This window comes from Panulirus ornatus, chromosome 17 (assembly GCF_036320965.1).
Source record: "Panulirus ornatus isolate Po-2019 chromosome 17, ASM3632096v1, whole genome shotgun sequence".
NCBI lineage: Eukaryota > Metazoa > Arthropoda > Malacostraca > Decapoda > Palinuridae > Panulirus > Panulirus ornatus.
In genome coordinates this window covers 8,727,501-8,748,529 of record NC_092240.1, presented here as the reverse complement: position 1 = coordinate 8,748,529, position 21,029 = coordinate 8,727,501, and the positions used below count along the sequence as shown (strand labels likewise).

Here is a 21,029-nt window from a genome sequence, read left to right as displayed (position 1 = left end):
GATGATATGGCTCCCATTGTGAACCATCCACTCCTGAAGGCAGAATATCCAAAGCTTTGCAAAGGTCAGCCAGATCCAGAGATATTACCAAACAAATGCATTTTCTAAAGTCAAAGACTCCTCTCGATAATCTCATCCAACAGGAAGTTCCTTAAAACAATCTGCTTAGATGCCAATTTCCTTACATCATGAATCTCAGCAGACATCCCCGATTGTGAAAGTTGTCCCAGTTTCTTGATCCAACTGGAAATGCTCCTTGCTGAAAAAAGCTTAATTCATCTTGGATGAACATCCAAGACAATTTTCTGTCTTGACTGGATGTAAAGGATGACTATAGAAAGCAAAAATGGGTATGTTTGAAGAAATAGTGGTTCCATCAATGTTATATGGTTGCGAGGCATGGGCTATAGATAGGGTTGTGCGAAGGAGGGCGGATGTGTTGGAAATGAGATGTTTGAGGACAATATGTGGTGTGAGGTGGTTTGATCGAGTAAGTAATGAAAGGGTAAGAGAGATGTGTGGTAATAAAAAGGTTGTGGTTGAGAAAGCAGAAGACGGTGTTTTGAAATGGTTTGGTCACATGGAGAGAATGAGTGAGGAAAGATTGACAAAGAGGATATATGTGTCAGAGGTGGAGGGAATGAGAAGTGAGAGACCAAATTGGAGGTGGAAGGATGGGGTGAAAAAGATTTTGAGCGATTGGGGCCTGAACATGCAGGAGGGTAAATGGTGTGCGAGGAAAAGAGTGAATTGGAATGATGTGGTATACCGAGGTCGACATGCTGTCAATGGATTGAACCATGGCATGTGAAGCGTCTGGGGTAAACCATGGAAAACTTTGTGGGGCCTGGATGTGGAATGGGGGCTGTGGTTTCGGCGCATTATACATGACAGCTAGAGATTGAGTGTAAACAAATGTGGCCTTTGATGTCTTTTTCTAGCGCTACCTCGCGTGCATGCGGGGGGAGGGGGTTGTCATTTCATGTGTGAATGGGTGGCAACGGGAATGAATAAAGGAAGCAAATATGAATTATGTACAGTGTATATATGTATATGTCTGTGTATATATACATATGTATATGTCTATGTATGTATATATATGTATACATTGAAATGTATAGTTATGTATATGTGCATGTGTGGACGTGTATGTATATAAATGTGTATGAGGGTGGATTGGGTCATTCTTTCGTCTGTTTCCTTGAACTACCTCACTAATGCGGGAGACAGCGAAAAAGCATGATAAGTGAATATATGAAATAGAAGTGTAGGTGGTGAAAATTGAAAAAACACTTCTCTCCAAGGTGTGTCTTGTTAGCATGGGATATATAATCCAGGATATATAGGCCAGGATTCTTTCATCCCCAAAGATTTCCAATGAGGAGGCATGAGCCTCCCTTAAACTAATCAGCTACCATGACCAGGTTAACATCATTGCCCAGCTCAACTGATTAAGCTCACAATCATCTGCATACAGGATCTTGTGTGTGGATGAGAGCTTTGTAGCAAGTGGTCAAGTAATCCAAGAGTTGTACATAGATGGTAAGGAAATAAATGAAACACAAAAGCAAGGTAATAGTTGACAGAGAAATGTTGAGCTTGATGGCATCAAAGTTAAGAAACTCAAGATCCAAGAGGTGAGTCATAGGTGTTTTAGTACGACACTAGGTACAAACTCTACCTTGGAGAGGAAATGATGACAGATTCTAGTTGGAATCTAATAATGCAGAGAAGCAGCCGTGGTCAGTTGAATTACAATAAGCAAAACGTGTGGAGGAAGTGATCAGATATTCAACAGGGGTAAGCTTGTAAATTAAGCAGAAATGAATAGAAAAGAGCCAGGTTGAGGAGCTGTAGCTATGGAAGTGGGACAGATCCCAGTCACACGTGGTGGTCATGTGGGCACTAAGATCCACAAAAATCCCGCTCAACTGGTGGCACTGCTTAGAGTCGGAGAGGGTTCTGTATTGGTTATACCGCCATAAATTGCACAATTTGCAAAGCAAGGAAAAAAAATAAAGACGTGAAATGCAACCCAACTGGATAACAAGACATGGTTTTATTGCACGGACAAATGCTGCAGCGCTCGCTCTCTGTGTTGCTACCACTATCCCTCCCAAATCCCATGCAGTAATACTTCCCTGGTTGCTGGCTTCCTGCCACCCATTTGTACTACTACTGAATAACAGGAACAACGTTGACGCCTATTAAACTACAAATATCACCACATTATTCAACGACAATTCCCAATATAGATATTCATGTCTCATAATAGTACACTCTTTAAATCTATCTTTACACTGTCCTATTGTAACACTCCCTCCCCCATGCTTGATCACCGTTTCCTGTACTAGCGAAGTAGCCCCAGGAACAGACGAAGAAAGGTCACATCCACTTGCATCCATTCTGTAGCTGTCACAAGTACTGCATCAAAACCACAACTCCCCATACACATCCAAGCCCCACAGACCTGTCCATGGTTTATCCTGGACACACCACATGCCCTGGTTCATTCCACTAACAGCAAGTCGACCCCAGTATACCACATTGTTCCAATTCACTCTATCTGTCTTAGAAAGCATTAGTCTATCCTTCCCCACTTTACCTTTCTAAACTGCGATTACCTGAGGAAAAAATTTTGATGAACAAATATGACAAAACAGGTGTCATATGGTATTATGATAATCTGCTATTACAGGATTTATTACGATTCTTGTTCAGCATTATCGAACTATATCAACTTCTGGGTTATGCTGAAGTAGGATCGGGTTGGGAGGCATCCCGGCAAGCCACCCCCCCAACCCCTCCAGCTGGGTCAGGTATGGTCGATTCAATTAAATGTCTGAGGCTAACAATTTCCCTGTACTTCAAACGACGCAGGTAAGAAGCCTCTGATGACACCATCTGGACTTAATGAAATGAAAATTAATCTTTTCGCTCATCTGAATTAATGATGGTATTTGTAACTTTTTTTTTTTTTTTTGCAAAACCCCTATTTCCCATTAATATGTCAATCAACGAAGGAATTAAGTAGCGTAAGAAGAGAATAAACATCGGTATAAAGCAATCCGACATATCGGCAAAATAACCACCAAAAAGAAGCCTTCCTGATAGAGGATAGCTCTTACGTTGTCAACCCTCAACTTAGAACTGATAAAGAAAATGACAATCTATAATTTCAATCTGTGATCATACCTGAGCAACTCGTCTATTTCAATACCGCAGGATGATCACGTGATTCCAATGTCAATTAAATTGCTTGACCCTTGTGGTTCTCGTAGTTACTAACTGCCCCTTGGCCACAGTGGGTGCCTGGTTGCATCGGGACCAAGACCTTACATTTAGTAATCTTTGTTTATAATGTGCGATGTGAGAACGACCATAATAATCCTTCTTACGCACTCGCCTTCATCCATCCATCTTCACCCCCCCCCCCCCTTGATTGTAAACATACATCTTTTCAAATACAGAAATACTTTACGGGGGTAGGAGGTAAATAAAAAAATATGACATGTTTGTCTTTTGAGGCTGTCTACTAATAACGTAACGGTGTTTTTTTTCTCTCTTTCAAATATCAATACCGGATTGATAAGCCATCATGTCAAACCGTAACTCAAAAAGAGTATTGCCTCAACTCGACTCATAAGTCAGTGAGGCCAGAAACTATCTTTCTTTTATCTTAATTCTTCAACTTCGTGCTGGTATAATTGAGAAATTCTTAAAACACGAACTGAAGCTGAGAGTATTGGTGAGGAGGAACAACTATTAACTATAGACGTTTCAGCTCAATATATCCTGGATGACTTCAATCAGAAAGAGCCTTTGATCTTTGAGAGTAAATCTGATATGGGATATTTATGTTAACTTTATCATATCATTTCCTGGTAAAACTGTAGTTCCACGTTCATAGATAAGCGCAAATATTAATCTTAAGCTCATCAAATTCCTATTGCGTAATTTCTTGCCACATTACACATGCAACATCGAAATGTGATTATTTACATGTAATACAAGAACAGTGAATTTCGTAAGCGTTGCAAAAAAAAAAAGGCAATCTTGTTATAGAGAGAATTAATCTTTAGGTTCCAACATGGTCACGTGGATGTTATCCATCTTCGCACAGCATAATGGAAGGTCGTGCTGTATCACTGATAGTTTGGGTTGCCAACACACCTTCATGGAAAGCCATGTAATACATGCGATTATCAATGTTGCCAATACAGCGTCATCGAAAGTAACTTAGTATCTCCCATAGTCAGGGATACCAATGCAGCGTCACGGAAAGACGTATCACATCTGTGATATTCAGAGTTACCAACACAGCGTTATGGAAAGACGTACCGCATCTGCAATATTCAGAGTTGCCAACACAGCGTAATAATAGGTCGTACTGTATCTCTAATAATCAGGGTTGCCAATGTAGCGTTATGATAAGTCGTGCCGCACTTGCAACTATCAGTACTGCCAATACAGCGTCATGGTAGATAATGCTGTAACGACGATGGTCAGGGTTGCCAGCAGGTCGTCCTGTATCTCTAATAGTTTGGTTTGTCAACAGTGTTGAGAGGAGCCTCCATGATGCTACGTTAGGAACCCTGACTTTAGGGCTTACAGTAGTAACTTCCATGATGCTACGTTGGCAACCCAACCGTTAGGGCCATAGTAGGACCTTTTATTATCCTTATATTGACACCGCTGGCGTAGAGACCACAGAGAGAACTTCCGTTATAGCAACCCTGGCGTCTAGGTTACAGAAACCTTCCGCTATACTGTGTTGACTACAGGGTTTCCAACACAGCTCTGTTCAGAGTCCTTCAAAACTCGCGGTGTAAACATTTTGTGTATTTTCGATAGATACGCTTAAAAAGTGAACATATACGAATGTGTAACACACACACACACACACACACACACACACACACACACACACACATATATATATATATATATATATATATATATATATATATATATATATATATATATATATATATATATTTTTTTTTTTTTTTTTTTTTCATACGATTCGCCATTTCCCGCATTTGCGAGGTAGCGTTAAGAACAGAGGACTGGGCCTTAGAGGGAAAATCCTCACCTGGCCCCCTTCTCTGTTCCTTCTTTTGGAAAATTAAAAAAAAAACGAGAGGGGAGGATTTCCAGCCATCCGCTCCCTCCCCTTTTAGTCGCCTTCTACGACACGCAGGGAATACGTGGGAAGTATTCTTTCTCCCCTATCCCCAGGGATGAAATATATATATATATATATATATATATATATATATATATATATATATATATATATATATATATATATATATTGACATGATTACGCTAGTTCGTGATGAAAGTTATAAGGTGAAATCGCAATTCAATCACTATGTACCCCTCATCTGATTATGCTACCAGTAATGTCCTTGCATGACTTAATTGCTAATACTAGGAACTTCAATTTGTCTCCAGGTTACTATAAACCCCACCCTATTATCAGTCGAATCATTATGAAAGAAATATCAAGAAACGATAACATAAGAAATAGTGTTGAACACATCTCGTTACCCAGGCCAACCCAACCCCCTCTCCAAATACATACATACATTAACCAATGCCCCCCCCACCCCCTACTTTCCTTTTAACGGTCAGGCCAATGTAAAATCGAGAATGGCAAAAGAAAGGATTTTTGTGGTGGTGTTGGGATTTTAAAAACTTTATGAATTGTTTGCACCTGATAAGGCAGATTCTCCGTGAAAAATGTAGTGATGCATGTATACAAAAATTACATGTTGGATGAGATTATCTGAACTACTGAATTGCAACTTCATATATATATATATATGGATCATAGGGTGGCGAAAATTCTGGGGGCCTTGAAGAATGTGTGGAAGTCGAGAACATTATCTCGGAAAGCAAAAATGGGTATGTTTGAAGGAATAGTGGTTCCAACAATGTTGTATGGTTGCGAGGCGTGGGCTATGGATAGAGTTGTGCGCAGGAGGATGGATGTGCTGGAAATGAGATGTTTGAGGACAATGTGTGGTGTGAGGTGGTTTGATCGAGTGAGTAACGTAAGGGTAAGAGAGATGTGTGGAAATAAAAAGAGCGTGGTTGAGAGAGCAGAAGAGGGTGTTTTGAAGTGGTTTGGGCACATGGAGAGAATGAGTGAGGAAAGATTGACCAAGAGGATATATGTGTCGGAGGTGGAGGGAACGAGGAGAAGAGGGAGACCAAATTGGAGGTGGAAAGATGGAGTGAAAAAGATTTTGTGTGATCGGGGCCTGAACATGCAGGAGGGTGAAAGGAGGGCAAGGAATAGAGTGATTTGGAGCGATGTGGTATACCGGGGTTGACGTGCTGTCAGTGGATTGAATCAAGGCATGTGAAGCGTCTGGGGTAAACCATGGAAAGCTGTGTAGGTATGTATATTTGCGTGTGTGGACGTATGTATATACATGTGTATGGGGGGGGGGGTTGGGCCACTTCTTTCGTCTGTTTCCTTGCGCTACCTCGCAAACGCGGGAGACAGCGACAAAGTATAAAAAAAAATATATATATATATATATATATATATATATATATATATATATATATATATATATATATTATACTCTGTCGCCGTTTCCCGCGTTAGCGAGGTAACGCAAGGAAACAGACGAAAGAATGGCCAAACCCACCACATACACATGTATATACATACACGTCCACACACGCACATATATATATATATATATATATATATATATATATATATATATATATATATATATATATATATATATATATATATATACCTATACATTTCAACGTATACATGTATATACATACACAGACATATACATATATACACACATACATAATTCATATTTACTGCCTTAATTCATTCTCGTCGCTACCTCGCCACACATGAAATGACAACCCCCTCCCCCCGCAAGCGCGCGAGGTCGCGCTAGGAAAAGACAACAAAGGCCACATTCGTTCACACTCAGTCTCTGAGGTCGCCGTGCTGTCAGTGGACTGAACAAGTGCTTGTGAAGCGGCCGGTGTAAACCATGGAGAGGTCTGTGGGGCTTGATTGTGGATAGGGAGCTATGGTTTCGGTACCTTACACACGACAGGTAGAGAATGGATTTGAATGTGGCCTTTTTTCATCTGTTCCTGGCACTATCTGCCTAACGCGGTAAACGGCAATCAAGAACGGGAAATATAAATATATATATATATATATGTATGTATATATATATATATATATATATATATACATATATATGTATATATATATATATATATTTGGGAAGTGAGTCAGTTGTTGTTCGCTGATGATATAGCGCTGGTGGCTGATTCATGTGAGAAACTGCAGAAGCTGGTGACTGAGTTTGGTAAAGTGTGTGGAAGAAGAACGTTAAGAGTAAATGTGAATAAGAGCAAGGTTATTAGGTACAGTAAGGTTGAGGGTCAAGTCAATTGGGAGGTGAGTTTGAATGGAGAAAAACTGGAGGAAGTGAAGTGTTTTAGATATCTGGGAGTGGATCTGGCAGCGGATGGAACCATGGAAGCGGAAGTGGATCATAGGGTGGGGGAGGGGGCGAAAATTCTGGGGGCCTTGAAGAATGTGTGGAAGTCGAGAACATTATCTCGGAAAGCAAAAATGGGTATGTTTGAAGGAATAGTGGTTCCAACAATGTTGTATGGTTGCGAGGCGTGGGCTATGGACAGAGTTGTGCGCAGGAGGATGGATGTGCTGGAAATGAGATGTTTGAGGACAATGTGAGGTGTGAGGTGGTTTGATCGAGTGAGTAACGTAAGGGTAAGAGAGATGTGTGGAAATAAAAAGAGCGTGGTTGAGAGAGCAGAAGAGGGTGTTTTGAAGTGGTTTGGGCACATGGAGAGAATGAGTGAGGAAAGATTGACCAAGAGGATATATGTGTCGGAGGTGGAGGGAACGAGGAGAAGAGGGAGACCAAATTGGAGGTGGAAAGATGGAGTGAAAAAGATTTTGTGTGATCGGGGCCTGAACATGCAGGAGGGTGAAAGGAGGGCAAGGAATAGAGTGAATTGGAGCGATGTGGTATACCGGGGTTGACGTGCTGTCAGTGGATTGAATCAAGGCATGTGAAGCGTCTGGGGTAAACCAAGGAAAGCTGTGTAGGTATGTATATTTGCGTGTGTGGACGTGTGTATATACATGTGTATGGGGGTGGGTTGGGCCATTTCTTTCGTCTGTTTCCTTGCGCTACCTCGCAAACGCGGGAGACAGCGACAAAGTATAATAAATAAATAAATATATATATATATATATATATATATATATATATATATATATATATATATATATATATATATATCCGTGTTAGCGAGGTAGCGGCAGGTACAGACAAAGAAAGACCACATTCGTTTATATCTATTCTATTCTTTTCATGTGAAATGCACCACTACAGCAGCCTCTTATTCACAATTAAGCCCCACAGAGACTTTCCGTGGTGTCCTCCGGGAGCTTCAAATGCCTTGGTTCAACCCACCGAGAGCACTTCGACCCCTGTATTCCACATCGTTCCAATTAACTCAGTCTTGTGCACGCCTATCACCATCCTGTACATTCAGGCCCCGATCACTCAAAATCTTTACCACTCTATCCTTCTATCTCCAATTTCGTCTCCCCTCCTTCTTCTTGTTCTCTCCACTTCTGGTGTGTGTGTGTATATATATATATATATATATATATATATATATATATATATATATATATATATATATATATATATATATATATTTTTTTTTTTTTTTTTTTTTTTTTTTTGCTTTGTCGCTGTCTCCCGCGTTTGCGAGGTAGCGCAAGGAAACAGACGAAAGAAATGGCCCAACCCACCCCCATATACATGTATATACATACGTCCACACACGCAAATATACATACCTACACAGCTTTCCATGGTTTACCCCAGACGCTTCACATGCCTTGATTCAATCCACTGATATATATATATATAAATATATATATATATATATATATATATATATATATATATATATATATATATATATATCCTCTTTTGTCAACCTCTCCTCAATCATTCACTCTGTGTCCAAACCAGATGACATGCTACACATCCCAAGGAAATGTGAACATGGTTTTGTAATGATTTGTTTCCATTCTATTTCGTGCTTGCCTACTGGTCATTCGCCAGTAATACTTTTATGGGTTTACTGCTGCCCCCATACTAACTAAATCGTTCTCTTCCGTACTGTAGTGGTTAGTGTACCTGACCTGACGCATTCACGGGCCGCTCACGGTCGAGCGCATGAGTTCTAATCCTAGTTACGGCAGTCGGTCTATGGTCGACCCAGTTGTTCACCCACCCCTGGAGGTTGGTCGATAAAATGGGTAACCTGGCTCAGGCTGGGATATATATATGGTCTGTTCGCGCTAATCTTTTACTAGTCTGAGGATTAGTAAGTTCCGTATTTGTCCTGTACTCTGAAAACAATGACGTCGAGAACAAACAATATACTTTCTTGCTGATTAACTCTCGTGTCAGTAGTGACACGCACTTTTGGCTAAGCCAGACAGTGTTTTGCTGAGTAGGCAAGACAACGGCCGGTGGCAGCCAGTAACGGTGTGACAGAGGCCGCAAGCTAAGCGGAGGCTAGTACGAGCTCCCTCAACACTGTCCGATCACTGCCTGGGGTGCAAGTTATAGCGCACGCACTCCTTGAGTTATCTCCACGATCGCTGTGCGTTCTTGTGGGAGACAGAACGCACTCCACAACACCACCAGTTTAAGGTATATAAACGCACAGTCAGCCTGGCATGGATAAGAGCACATTTCCTGCTAGCTTACAAACACTTGTTTAATAAAGGCACTGAAAGAATCGTCACCACTAGGCGATGAAAACTATACGCACCAATATGTAAACAATGACCAAACGGAGCATATAAAAAATCCGTTGATTCTTCAGTAAACTATATCTGTTTATTTTCATCTGCGGCAGTGACACCAGAGTAAGGCAATAGTGTTGCTAGGTTATTAAGGAGAGACAACTTGACAACTCGCGGAATAACTCAGGGTTTTATAGACAATTTGGTAACTTGGGCAATAACTCGGGTTTTAATCATGCTCCGGAAAATGATGACTAAAGTATTATCACCGAGAACATTAATATTTTGTTTTATGCAAGCTGCAGTTTGCAAGGAAGTCGATCCATCTTGCAATATATCCGGAGTAGGAGAGAAAGAAGGCGAATAAGAGGTGCGGAGCAGGTGATGGTGGGGGTTGGAAATCTTCCCCTCCCGTATTATTTTACAATAGAAGGAACTGAGGAGAAAGCCAAATGAGGATCATTTATTCTCGAAGGTTCAGTCATCAGTTTTGGACGCTACCTCGCCCACGCGGAAAATAGCGACCATAGACCAGGAGAGACTGGGTGCAGAATGGAAACTGGTGAGAGCAAAGGATGTAAGGGAAGTGAGGGAGGAATGGGATGCATTGAGGGAAGCAGTTATGGCTTGCGCAAAAAAGATGCTTGTGGCATGAGAAGCGTGGGAGGTGGACAGATTAGAAAGGGTTGTGAGAGGTGGGATGAAGAAGTAAGATTATTAGTGAAAGAGAAAGGAGAGGCATTTGGTCGAGTTTTGCAGGGAAATAGTGCAAATGACTGGGAGATGTATAAAAGAAAGAGGCAGGAGGTTAAGAGAAAGGTGCAAGAGGTGAAAAAGAGGGCAACTGAGAGTTGGGGTAAGAGAGTATCATTAAATCTTAGGGAGAATAAAAAGATGTTTTGGAAGGAGGTAAATAAAGTGCGTAAGATAAGAGAACAAATGGGGACATCGGTGAAGGGGGCCAATGGGGAGGTAATAACAAGTAGTAGTGATGTGAGAAGGAGATGGAGTTAGTATTTTGAAGGTTTGTTGAATGTGTTAGATGATAGAGTGGTAGATATAGGGTGTTTTGGTCGAGGTGGTGTGCGAAGTGAGAGGGGTCAAGAGAATGATTTGGTTAACAGAGAAGAGGTCGTGAAAGCTTTGCGGAAGATGAAAGCCGGCAAGGCAGCGGGTTTAGGATGGTATTGCAGTGGAATTCATTAAAAAAGGGGGGTGACAGTGTTGTTGACTGGTTGGTGAGGATATTCAATGTATGTATGGCTCTTGGTGAGGTGCCGGAGGATTGGCGGAATGCATGCATAGTGCCATTGTACAAAGTCAAAGAGGATAAAAGTGAGTGTTCAAATTACAGAGGTATAAGTTGGTTGAGTATTCCTGGGAAATTAGATGGGAGGGTATTGATTGAGAGGGTGAAGGCATGTACAGAGCATCAGACTGGGGAAGAGCAGTGAGGTTTCAGAAGTGGCAGAGGATGTGTGGATCAGGTGTCTGCGTTTAAGAATGTATGTGAGAAATACTTAGAAAAACAAATGGATCTGTATGTAGCATTTATGGATCTGGAGAAGGCACATGATAGAATTGATAGAGATGCTCTGTGGAAAGTATTAAGAGTATATGGTATGGGAGGCAAGTTGCTAGAAACTGAAAAGTTTTTATCGAGGATGTAAGGCATGTGTACGAGTAGGAAGAGAGGAAAGTGATTGGTTCTCCGTAAATGTAGGTTTGCGGCAGGGGTGCTTGATGTCTCCATGGTCGTTTAATTTGGTTATGGATGGGATTGTTAGGGAGGTGAATGCAAGAGTTTTGGAAAGAGGGGTAAATATGCAGTCTGTTGTGGATGAGAGGGCTTGGGAAGTGATTCAGTTGTTGATCGCTGATGATACAGCACTGGTGGCAGATTCGGGTAAGAAACTGCAGAAGCTGGTAACTGAGTTTGGTAAAGTGTGTGAAAGAAGAAAGCTGAGAGTAAATGTGAATAAGAGCAAGGTTATTAAGTACAGTAGGTTTCAGGGACGAGTCAATTGGGAGGTAAGTCTGAATGGAGAAAAACTGGAGGAAGTGAAGTGTTTTAGATACCTGGGAGTGGATTTGGCAGCGGATGGAACCATGGAAGCGGAAGTGGTTCACAGGGTGGAGGAGGGGGCGAAAGTTCTAGGAGCGTTGAAGAATGTGTGGAAGGCGAGAACATTATCTCGGAAAGCAAAAATGGGTATGTTTGAAGGAATAGTGGTTCCAACAATGTTATATGGTTGCGAGGTGTGGGATATAGATAGGGTTGTGCGGTGGAGGGTGGATGTGTTGGAAATGAGATGTTTGAGGAAAATATGTGGTGTGAGGTGGTTTGATCGAATAAGTAATGAAAGTGTAAGAGAGATGTGTGGTAATAAAGAGTGTGGTTGAGGGAGCAGAAGAGGGTGTATTGATATGGTTTGGTCACATGGAGAGAATGAGTCAGGAAAGATTGACAAAGAGGATATATATGTCAGAGGTGGAGGGAACGAGAAGTGGGAGACCAAAATGGAAGTGGAAGGATGGAGTGAAAAAGATTTTGAGCGATCGGGGCCTGAACATGCAGGAGGGTGAATGGCGTGCAAAGAATAGAGTGAATTGGAACGATGTGGTATACCAGGGTCGACGTTCTGTCAATGGATTGAACCAGGGCATGTGAAGCGTCTGGGGTAAGCCATGGAAAGTTTTGTGGGGCTTGGATGTGGAAAGGAAGCTGTGATTTCGGTGCATTACACATGACAGCTTGAGACTGAGTGTGAACGAATGTGGCCTTTGTTGTCTTTTCCTAGCGCTACCTCGCTCGCGTGCGGGGGAGAGGGGGCATCATTTCATGTGTGGCGGGGTGGCGACGGAAATGAATAAAGGCAGCAAGTATGAATCATGTACATGTGTATATATGCATAAGTCTGTGTATGTATATATATGTATACGTTGAAATTAATAGGTATGTATATGTGCGTGTGTTGACGTGTATGTTTATACATGTGTATGTGGGTGGGTTGGGCCATTCTTTCGTCTGTTTCCTTGCGCTACCTCGCTAACGCGGGAGACAACGACAAAGCAAAATAAATAAATAGCATATATATATATATATATATATATATATATATATGGGGGGGGGGTGGTGGCAAGGGCAAACAAGAGAATAGCAGAGAAGTAAAGGAGGCTTTAGGGGTATCGGAGGCTACTAAATATTCAGGAGGGTGAGAAGCGTGCACGGGATAGCAATTAGAACGATGTAATTAAGTGTATTGGGGGTACGAAGTGATTTCAGTGGGCTATACCAAATCACTTGTAAAAGCAAATAGAGGTAAGATGGGGGTGTAGCGAGATATGTGGCAAGGTTTCAGGTACGTGGTTATGGAAGCTGCAGAGTCATCGATGGAAAAGGGAGCACGTCCTGAATGCATTAAGCAGCATATATATATATATATATATATAATATATATATTATATATATATATATATATATTATATATATATATATATATATATCCGTGTTAGCGAGGTAGCGGCAGGTACAGACAAAGAAAGACCACATTCGTTTATATCTATTCTATTCTTTTCATGTGAAATGCACCACTACAGCAGCCTCTTATTCACAATTAAGCCCCACAGAGACTTTCCGTGGTGTCCTCCGGGAGCTTCAAATGCCTTGGTTCAACCCACCGAGAGCACTTCGACCCTGTATTCCACATCGTTCCAATTAACTCAGTCTTGTGCACGCCCTATCACCATCCTGTACATTCAGGCCCCGATCACTCAAAATCTTTACCACTCTATCCTTCTATCTCCAATTTCGTCTCCCCTCCTTCTTCTTGTTCTCTCCACTTCTGGTGTGTGTGTGTATATATATATATATATATATATATATATATATATATATATATATATATATATATTATATATATATATATATATTTTTTTTTTTTTTTTTTTTTTTTTTTTGCTTTGTCGCTGTCTCCCGCGTTTGCGAGGTAGCGCAAGGAAACAGACGAAAGAAATGGCCCAACCCACCCCCATATACATGTATATACATACGTCCACACACGCAAATATACATACCTACACAGCTTTCCATGGTTTACCCCAGACGCTTCACATGCCTTGATTCAATCCACTGATATATATATAATATATAAATATATATATATAATATAATATATATATATATATATATATATATATATTATATATCCTCTTTTGTCAACCTCTCCTCAATCATTCACTCTGTGTCCAAACCAGATGACATGCTACACATCCCAAGGAAATGTGAACATGGTTTTGTAATGATTTGTTTCCATTCTATTTCGTGCTTGCCTACTGGTCATTCGCCAGTAATACTTTTATGGGTTTACTGCTGCCCCCATACTAACTAAATCGTTCTCTTCCGTACTGTAGTGGTTAGTGTACCTGACCTGACGCATTCACGGGCCGCTCACGGTCGAGCGCATGAGTTCTAATCCTAGTTACGGCAGTCGGTCTATGGTCGACCCAGTTGTTCACCCACCCCTGAGGTTGGTCGATAAAATGGGTAACCTGGCTCAGGCTGGGATATATATATGGTCTGTTCGCGCTAATCTTTTACTAGTCTGAGGATTAGTAAGTTCCGTATTTGTCCTGTACTCTGAAAACAATGACGTCGAGAACAAACAATATACTTTCTTGCCTGATTAACTCTCGTGTCAGTAGTGACACGCACTTTTGGCTAAGCCAGACAGTGTTTTGCTGAGTAGGCAAGACAACGGCCGGTGGCAGCCAGTAACGGTGTGACAGAGGCCGCAAGCTAAGCGGAGGCTAGTACGGGCTCCCTCAACACTGTCCGATCACTGCCTGGGGTGCAAGTTATAGCGCACGCACTCCTTGAGTTATCTCCACGATCGCTGTGCGTTCTTGTGGGAGACAGAACGCACTCCACAACACCACCAGTTTAAGGTATATAAACGCACAGTCAGCCTGGCATGGATAAGAGCACATTTCCTGCTAGCTTACAAACACTTGTTTAATAAAGGCACTGAAAGAATCGTCACCACTAGGCGATGAAAACTATACGCACCAATATGTAAACAATGACCAAACGGAGCATATAAAAAAATCCGTTGATTCTTCAGTAAACTATATCTGTTTATTTTCATCTGCGGCAGTGACACCAGAGTAAGGCAATAGTGTTGCTAGGTTATTAAGGAGAGACAACTTGACAACTCGCGGAATAACTCAGGGTTTTATAGACAATTTGGTAACTTGGGGCAATAACTCGGGTTTTATCATGCTCCGGAAAATGATGACTAAAGTATTATCACCGAGAACATTAATATTTTGTTTTATGCAAGCTGCAGTTTGCAAGGAAGTCGATCCATCTTGCAATATATCCGGAGGTAGGAGAGAAAGAAGGCGAATAAGAGGTGCGGAGCAGGTGATGGTGGGGGTTGGAAATCTTCCCCTCCCGTATTATTTTACAATAGAAGGAACTGAGGAGAAAGCCAAATGAGGATCATTTATTCTCGAAGGTTCAGTCATCAGTTTTGGACGCTACCTCGCCCACGCGGAAAATAGCGACCATAGACCAGGAGAGACTGGGTGCAGAATGGAAACTGGTGAGAGCAAAGGATGTAAGGGGAGTGAGGGAGGAATGGGATGCATTGAGGGAAGCAGTTATGGCTTGCGCAAAAAAGATGCTTGTGGCATGAGAAGCGTGGGAGGTGGACAGATTAGAAAGAGTTGTGAGAGGTGGGATGAAGAAGTAAGATTATTAGTGAAAGAGAAAGGAGAGGCATTTGGTCGAGTTTTGCAGGGAAATAGTGCAAATGACTGGGAGATGTATAAAAGAAAGAGGCAGGAGGTTAAGAGAAAGGTGCAAGAGGTGAAAAAGAGGGCAACTGAGAGTTGGGGTAAGAGAGTATCATTAAATCTTAGGGAGAATAAAAAGATGTTTTGGAAGGAGGTAAATAAAGTGCGTAAGATAAGAGAACAAATGGGGACATCGGTGAAGGGGGCCAATGGGGAGGTAATAACAAGTAGTAGTGATGTGAGAAGGAGATGGAGTTAGTATTTTGAAGGTTTGTTGAATGTGTTAGATGATAGAGTGGCAGATATAGGGTGTTTTGGTCGAGGTGGTGTGCGAAGTGAGAGGGTCAAGAGAATGATTTGGTTAACAGAGAAGAGGTCGTGAAAGCTTTGCGGAAGATGAAAGCCGGCAAGGCAGCGGGTTTAGATGGTATTGCAGTGGAATTCATTAAAAAAAGGGGGGTGACAGTGTTGTTGACTGGTTGGTGAGGATATTCAATGTATGTATGGCTCTTGGTGAGGTGCCGGAGGATTGGCGGAATGCATGCATAGTGCCATTGTACAAAGTCAAAGAGGATAAAAGTGAGTGTTCAAATTACAGAGGTATAAGTTGGTTGAGTATTCCTGGGAAATTAGATGGGAGGGTATTGATTGAGAGGGTGAAGGCATGTACAGAGCATCAGACTGGGGAAGAGCAGTGAGGTTTCAGAAGTGGCAGAGGATGTGTGGATCAGGTGTCTGCGTTTAAGAATGTATGTGAGAAATACTTAGAAAAACAAATGGATTTGTATGTAGCATTTATGGATCTGGAGAAGGCACATGATAGAATTGATAGAGATGCTCTGTGGAAAGTATTAAGAGTATATGGTATGGGAGGCAAGTTGCTAGAAACTGAAAAGTTTTTATCGAGGATGTAAGGCATGTGTACGAGTAGGAAGAGAGGAAAGTGATTGGTTCTCCGTAAATGTAGGTTTGCGGCAGGGGTGCTTGATGTCTCCATGGTCGTTTAATTTGGTTATGGATGGGATTGTTAGGGAGGTGAATGCAAGAGCTTTGGAAAGAGGGGTAAATATGAAGTCTGTTGTGGATGAGAGGGCTTGGGAAGTGATTCAGTTGTTGATCGCTGATGATACAGCACTGGTGGCAGATTCGGGTAAGAAACTGCAGAAGCTGGTAACTGAGTTTGGTAAAGTGTGTGAGAGAAGAAAGCTGAGAGTAAATGTGAATAAGAGCAAGGTTATTAAGTACAGTAGGTTTCAGGGACGAGTCAATTGGGAGGTAAGTCTGAATGGAGAAAAACTGGAGGAAGTGAAGTGTTTTAGATACCTGGGAATGGATTTGGCAGCGGATGGAACCATGGAAGCGGAAGTGGTTCACAGGGTGGAGGAGGGGGCGAAAGTTCTAGGAGCGTTGAAGAATGTGTGGAAGGCGAGAACATTATCTCGGAAAGCAAAAATGGGTATGTTTGAAGGAATAGTGGTTCCAACAATGTTATATGGTTGCGAGGTGTGGGATATAGATAGGGTTGTGCGGTGGAGGGTGGATGTGTTGGAAATGAGATGTTTGAGGAAAATATGTGGTGTGAGGTGGTTTGATCGAATAAGTAATGAAAGTGTAAGAGAGATGTGTGGTAATAAAGAGTGTGGTTGAGGGAGCAGAAGAGGGTGTATTGATATGGTTTGGTCACATGGAGAGAATGAGTCAGGAAAGATTGACAAAGAGGATATATATGTCAGAGGTGGAGGGAACGAGAAGTGGGAGACCAAAATGGAAGTGGAAGGATGGAGTGAAAAAGATTTTGAGCGATCGGGGCCTGAACATGCAGGAGGGTAAATGGCGTGCAAAGAATAGAGTGAATTGGAACGATGTGGTATACCAGGGTCGACGTTCTGTCAATGGATTGAACCAGGGCATGTGAAGCGTCTGGGGTAAGCCATGGAAAGTTTTGTGGGGCTTGGATGTGGAAAGGAAGCTGTGATTTCGGTGCATTACACATGACAGCTTGAGACTGAGTGTGAACGAATGTGGCCTTTGTTGTCTTTTCCTAGCGCTACCTCGCTCGCGTGCGGGGGAGAGGGGGCATCATTTCATGTGTGGCGGGGTGGCGACGGAAATGAATAAAGGCAGCAAGTATGAATCATGTACATGTGTATATATGCATAAGTCTGTGTATGTATATATGTATACGTTGAAATTAATAGGTATGTATATGTGCGTGTGTTGACGTGTATGTTTATACATGTGTATGTGGGTGGGTTGGGCCATTCTTTCGTCTGTTTCCTTGCGCTACCTCGCTAACGCGGGAGACAACGACAAAGCAAAATAAATAAATAGCATATATATATATATATATATATATATATATATATGGGGGGGGGTGGTGGCAAGGGCAAACAAGAGAATAGCAGAGAAGTAAAGGAGGCTTTAGGGGTATCGGAGGCTACTAAATATTCAGGAGGGTGAGAAGCGTGCACGGGATAGCAATTAGAACGATGTAGTTAAGTGTATTGGGGGTACGAAGTGATTTCAGTGGGCTATACCAAATCACTTGTAAAAGCAAATAGAGGTAAGATGGGGTGTAGCGAGATATGTGGCAAGGTTTCAGGTACGTGGTTATGGGAGCTGCAGAGTCACCGAGGAAAAGGGAGCACGTCCTGAATGCATTAAGCAGCATATATATATATATATATATATATATATATATATATATATATATATATATATATATATATATATATATATATAGTGTGAGGCGAGTCGATCGTGCAAAGGAGAAATGCAAAAAGTAAGCTCAATGCGGCTGAAAAGTCCGACCAAGATATGCTGAAAAAATATGGACTTAGGAAGTGAAGGAGTGAAGAAAGAATAATATAATCTATGACTTAGAAGTAGAGGGATACTGGGGCAGGGGCAGACAAGAGAATGGCAGAGAAGTAAAGGAGTCTTTAGGGGTATCGGAGTCTACTAAACATTCAGGAGGGTGAGAAGCGTGCACGGGTTAGCAAATTAGAATGATGTAGTTAAGTGTATTGGGGGTACGAAGTGGTTTCAGTGGGCTCAACCAAAACATGTGAAGTAGTCAATGTAAAGGGGCTTTGCTGTGTGGATGGTAGGTTCCCGTTTTAATGCCTTGGACAACACGTACAGTGGTTGTGTGCAGATGAGGTCACTATTCGTTTGTTTGTCGACTCTCTACCTCGCTAAGGCTGGATATTTAAATAGATATTTCCTGAACAAGGGGGGCTATATTCCAATCCTTACTAACTACAGAGTAAAACATGTTAAAAGGTGAGGCGACAGTTAGTGAACACCTGTAGCGAGAAGCTGGCTCATACAGCAGATAAGCAGGTAACATCACCCCGCTCCAGCACAGCGGACCACCATCCATGTCCCTGTGGTTAGGTGTGGCGGAGTGTGTGCGGTGCACCTGAGCCATTCGTGTCCGCCCGTTGCTCAGTTACAGTTCAACAAGCGCCGTCCACACCACTGCAGTACAGCGGTTAGTTCGATCAGAGGGTAGAATTCTATATCGGGATTACAGGAAGAGTTTAGTACCTATGGCCGTTTTTTTTCCATCACAAACGTATTCATATCTGCTCAAAACGAGTATCACTGTATACCTACAAGGCTCAGTATATCATGTGTTTCCTCATACACGGATTGGTATATCATCTGTCTCCTCATAACTTATATGAATTAATGTGGAGGGTGGAGGAGGAGGAGGAGGAGGGAGGATCTCTCTCTCTCTCTCTCTCTCTCTCTCTCTCTCTCTCTCTCTCTCTCTCTCTCTCTCTCTCTCTCTCTCAAAGCCTAATTAATACAAATCCATGTGGGAGGGGTAAAAGAAGTGGTTTTGTTTTGTTTTTCGAAAAGCCTACTTGTACTTTGGTATGGCATCTACGCAAGCGTGTATCCTTATAAACCCACTTTTCTTTTCTTTTTCCATTTCGAGGGACTAAAAGGGTTAGAATACTTAGAAAAAAAACATAAGTAAAGTAATTAGCAGTACCGAATACGATACGTCTACTGCATATCATAAGGTTCAAGGAGCGGGTGTGGTGGGGCGATCGCCCCCGTAGCTTCCCTCTCCGTCTTCTATCGATAAACTCCGGTACGTGCACCAAGCAATCGTTACACTGGAAGTAACCAGAGGTACAGGAAGTACACCTTAGTACACTGGCAGAACAGAATACACCGAATAAAGACTGACGTACGGCGTAAGCAAGTACGATTATTAACCGCATTTGTTTTTCAGCACCGTGAAAAAGGTAAGGCAAATAAATTTCGGTCTCTGGCTTGAACTACATTAAAACTGGTCTCACTCGGTGAAGCGTGAACCTCATTAAAACTGAGTCACAGACTTATGGATATGGTACTCATGAAGTGTGAGGTACGACGAGAGATGAGACAAGAGCTGAAGCATTTAAAGAGACCCAGGCGAGTAAATCTGCGCCTCACAGTATTCTCTTTTTCAGAGTTTAGTTCCGGTTGCGCTAAAGTTGGGGACGTCAGCATATTGCTGGACCCCAGAGTTCCTCGCTCAGTAATGACACTTAAAAGGGACCCTCATAGTATCAACCATCAGTCTAGTGTGTCGCATGTTGAACTTTTGTGCCCTCTTTCGCTAGACAATCAAATCACACCCAGGGGAAACTTTGATAAAAGTGGCAAAAAAAAAAAAAATCACACCCAGGGGAAACTTTGATAAAAGTGACAAAAAAAATCACTCCCAGGGGAAACTTTAATAAAAGTGACAAAAAAAATCACACCCAGGGGAAACTCTGATAAAAGTGGCAAAAAAAAAATGACTAATTAGGAATTTATGGATGCGAGGTCATTACTGTGGGAGATGAGAGGGTAATAGAATAAAGGTATTATGAATTTTGATATCTGATGAACATCAGATAATGAGGCGATGACTTACAGAAAGGTAAAGAGGATGAAGGTCCGTGTCCAATCATTTTCTCTCCTAACCACTTGTTACAAGTCTCCGGACCAAATGGCAATAATAATGATAATAATAATAATAATAATAATAATAATAATAATATCATAATTATTATTATGATTATTTTCCCATACATATTCGCAATTTCCCGCGTAAGCGTAAGCGAGGTAGCGTTGAGAACAGAGTACTGAGCCTTAGAGGGAATATCCTCACTTGGTCCCCTTCTCTATTCCCCCCGCTCCCTCCCCTTTTAGTCGCCTAATACGACACGCAGGGAATAAGTGGGAAGTATTCTTTCTCCCCTATCCCCAGTGATAATATACTTATATTCATATTCATTATACTTTGTCGCTGTCTCCCGCGTTAGCGAGGTAGCGCAAGGAAACACGAAAGGATGGCCCAACCCACCCACATACA

The 21,029-nt window shown here is 41.8% G+C and overlaps 2 protein-coding genes across 6 annotated transcripts in view; one reads left to right on the top strand and one right to left on the bottom strand.

Annotated features, from left to right (window-relative positions):
* LOC139754554 (putative glutathione-specific gamma-glutamylcyclotransferase 2) overlaps window positions 1–3,426 on the bottom strand; it is a 52,928-nt gene extending 49,502 nt beyond the window's left edge. For all 5 annotated transcript variants that reach the window (XM_071671900.1, XM_071671901.1, XM_071671903.1 and 2 more), the window contains exon 1: window positions 3,196–3,426. The gene's annotated coding sequence lies outside the window, so the exon portion shown is untranslated. The remainder of the gene's footprint in view (window positions 1–3,195) is intronic.
* An 11,257-nt stretch (window positions 3,427–14,683) lies between these two features.
* Window positions 14,684–21,029, top strand: part of LOC139754552 (uncharacterized) — a 14,993-nt gene continuing 8,647 nt past the window's right edge. The window contains exon 1 of the mRNA XM_071671891.1: window positions 14,684–14,815. The gene's annotated coding sequence lies outside the window, so the exon portion shown is untranslated. The remainder of the gene's footprint in view (window positions 14,816–21,029) is intronic.